This window comes from Myotis davidii, unplaced genomic scaffold (genome assembly GCF_000327345.1).
Source record: "Myotis davidii unplaced genomic scaffold, ASM32734v1 scaffold425, whole genome shotgun sequence".
In the NCBI taxonomy this organism is placed as follows: domain Eukaryota; kingdom Metazoa; phylum Chordata; class Mammalia; order Chiroptera; family Vespertilionidae; genus Myotis; species Myotis davidii.
Window position 1 is genome coordinate 2,526,202 of NW_006296413.1, and position 3,702 is coordinate 2,529,903.

Here is a 3,702-nt window from a genome sequence, read left to right on the forward strand (position 1 = left end):
CCATTCTTCTGACCTCATCTTCTTGGATTTCTTCTCCAAAAAGCCAATTGAACAGTTGTCTCTCACACTCAGGCTCAAGAACCTCTCGGATGAGTTATCACACCTGTATCCTACTCTCACCGCACCCTAGCATAACCACGTGTACACGTTTATTTACATTAAAAGATGGTGAGAACATCAAGAGAGAATATTGGGAGAGAGATGGGTATATTGACTACTTCTTATCTTCATCCTAATCTCTAATTTATTATGGCAGTTCTCCCAGAACACTAGTAGTTTGCTGTGCTTTTCTCTGAAGTTTTCCCTGCCCCTGGACTTCACCATGGACTGCACCCACTCTGCAGGGACTGTCATGTGTTCAAAGCCCAGTGTCACTAATAGAAATAAACAGTGCCATGCCCCCTCCCCTAAGGTATTCCTTCTACATGGAGTCTCTCACGGATGGTCCAAGACAAACAACAGGGTAGATGGATGGTAGAGGGTTCAGTGGGAATGGGTAGCCATTGGAGAAACAAAACCTTAAAAGAATGGTTCTTTCTCTTGTTCTTTTCCTCTTTCTTTTTGGAATGACCCACCTGTTACAACTCCAATGTGACTGGTTGAATGAGAAGGGACTGAGATCTTCTCTAAAAAAAGGAAAAAAAAATTGTGTAGAGAATTTGCATATAACCTCTGCACATCCGTCCATATATTTTAAAGCATCTCTGGGTTGCAATGTGAATGCTATGTAACTCTTTGTTGTACTGTGTCACTTAGTGTGTGTTTGGGACACAGACCTAGCTACACAGCACATGTCAGCAACAATGTAACTTTCCCCCCAAATATTCCCATCCCAAATTGATTGACTCTGGGCATTGGGAGCTGGTGGGTCTGGAGGGCCAGCTGTCTCCCGTTGTGTGGCTGCATCACCGTCTCCTACTGATGGACCAAAGCTGTCCCTCATTTTTGTTATCTATAATAATAAAAGCATAATATGCTAATTAGGCCAGAGGTCCCTCTGGACGAAGCCAGAGGGGCCGAGCCCCTCGCACAGATTTCGTGCATGGGGCCTGTAGTTATAAATAATGGGGTGACAAACACACTAGCCATGTGCATTTTATTTTAAAAGTTGTCTCCAAGTTGCCTCCTCTAAAGATTGTACCAATTGATACTTCTGCCAAACTTATCAGCACCAGACAGCAGCAATTTGATGCTGAGAAAACGGTGGTTGATTGTTGTTTTAATTTGCGTTTCTCTGGTTCCAGGGTGGTAGGGCGTCTCTTCCTGGGAATTTGCCCACTTCCTTTGCTCACTGAGAGGAGTTCTTATGTATTCCTTGTTTTGTATGTTGCAAGTATTTTCTCCCAGGCTGTCTCTTGTCTTTTTTCCTTTCCTTTCCTTTCCTTTCCTTTTTATTGATTGATTGGTTTTAAAGAGGGGAAAAAAGAAGGGAGAGAAAGAGAGAGAAACATCGGTTTGTTGTTCCATCTATTTATGCATTCATTGGTTGATTCTTGTATGTAGTCCTGAGCAGGGATCAAACCCACAACCTTGGCATATCAGGACGATGCTCTAACCAACTAAGCTACCCGGCCAGGGCTCTTTTTTCTTTTGAAACACCCTCTTTAGTTTAGAATAGTGTTAGATTTACAGGAAAATTGGGAAAGGAGTACAGAGAATTTCAAAGCCATTTTCCTCTATTAATAATATTACCTTATATTAACACAGTACCATTGTCACAATTAAAATGACCCCAAATTGATGTAATATCATTAATTAAAATCCAAACGTTATTTGGATTTCCTTAGTTTTTACCTAGTGTCCTTCTGTCCCAGGACGCCTTCCAGGATGCCACACTACATTTAGTCACTGTGTTACCTTAGGTCAGTGATGGCGAACCTTTTGAGCTCGGCGTGTCAGCATTTTGGAAAACCCTAACTTACCTCTGGTGCCGTGTCACATAGAGAAAATTTTTGATATTTGCAACCATAGTAAAACAAAGCTTATATTTTTGATATTTACTTTATATATTTAAATGCCATTTAACAAAGAAAAATCAACCAAAAAATGAGTTTGCGTGTCAGCCCTGACACGCGTGTCAGAGGTTCGCCATCACTGCCTTAGATCCTCTTGGCTGTGGCCGTTTCTTAGACTTTTTGTTTTTGTCTGACGGTGGCAGTTTTGAGGGGGACCAGTCAGCTATTTTGTGGAATGTCTCTCAATTGAGATTTATCTGTTTTTCTCGTGATTAGTGATGAGTTCTGGGGGGAAGACCACAGAGATAAAGTCTCGGTGTTGTCCTATCACTTGTCACCGTTGACGCTGCCTCCGTCACCTGGCTGGGAGCTTGTCAGGCTTCTCCCCTGCCCCGTTTCTCTTATTCCCCCGTCACGTGTCTGTTAGCTGTGCTTACGGTGCTCATGGGCCTGTGGTGTTGATGAAAGAAGACCCAAACCTATAGAAAACTTTTATGAGACTTCGGGCCAAATTTTTGAAGACATGCCAGAAGCAAGATCTCAACGGAGTGAGAAAAAACTCCGGAGAATGGCTGTCTTGCAGCTCATTTTGTACGTTTCATCCAAGGAGAAAACATGGGGAGGGTCGCCTGAAACCCACTCGTGGTAGATTGACGGGCAGGAGAAAGCAAAGAGGGGACACGCCTACAATTAGATAAAAGATGAAGGGAGAGAGACATACTTCTTCGCCATCGGGGAGTGCGAGATGGCTAACATTTCACATCCACAGCGTGCGGAGATGGCTGTGGGCACAGAGTTCGTGGTCTGTGCTCCGGGGCCTGTGCTCGGGCGCAGGTGGTGGCGCCCTGAGGCATCTGGAGAAGAAAACTCTGACAAGTCGGAGGTGTGTTGTCCGAGGCCTGAGAACAGAGGACGGGGCTCATTAAGGTGACGGTTAGCCTTTGCTGGGGAGGCCTGGACGAGACTACCCGCCCGGCCGCCCACTTCAGAACTTGTGATCAGATGGCCCTGTGTGCCCTGAGCTCGTCGGTGTATTTCATTCACAGCGGCGGCCGCGCCCCAGGCTCAGAGCTTCCACACTCGCTCACTGACTCCTCGGGACAAACCATGATGCGGGTCCCCTCATTGTCTCCATTTCTTATCTAAGAAAGCAGAATCTTCCCCGATTCACCACCCCAGAGCCAGCAAGGGGCAAAGTCAGGGTTCCTACCCGGTCTGTCCGGACCAGGATGTAACCACTTAGATGTAGAAACCAAGTCAGGAGAGGGGACGCCCGTCCAAGTCCACCCAGCAAGTCGGTGGCTTGGCCCAGGCGCTCCCACAACCAGGCTCCGTCTGACCCACCCGGTCTGGCTGTTCCCCCTCCACCGCCCCCTCATGCCCTGCCCTGGCCTCAGCCCCACCCCGTCTGCCCACTCCTGTCCCTTCTCCGGTTTGTCCTTTGGCCATTCTGGCTTCTAGCACCCCCAGGGGAAGGGACCCAGACTTCCCAGCAAATAAACACGCCCACAGATTTCCAAATATACGGAGAGTAGTGCTCCTCCCGCCACAGCCCGGCTGGCTGCAAGTCCGCACCGCCCTGCCCTGCTCCCCCTGGGCTGGAGTCTGGGACCTGGGTCTGGGACCCGCGTCCTCGCTGGGAGGCAGGCGTCCTCCGTGTGGTGGAGGGAAACCAACAGCCTGTGGTTCAGACACATTTCCACTCTTCACATTTTATGAAACAGTTGTGAACAAAGACTTCCCAAAC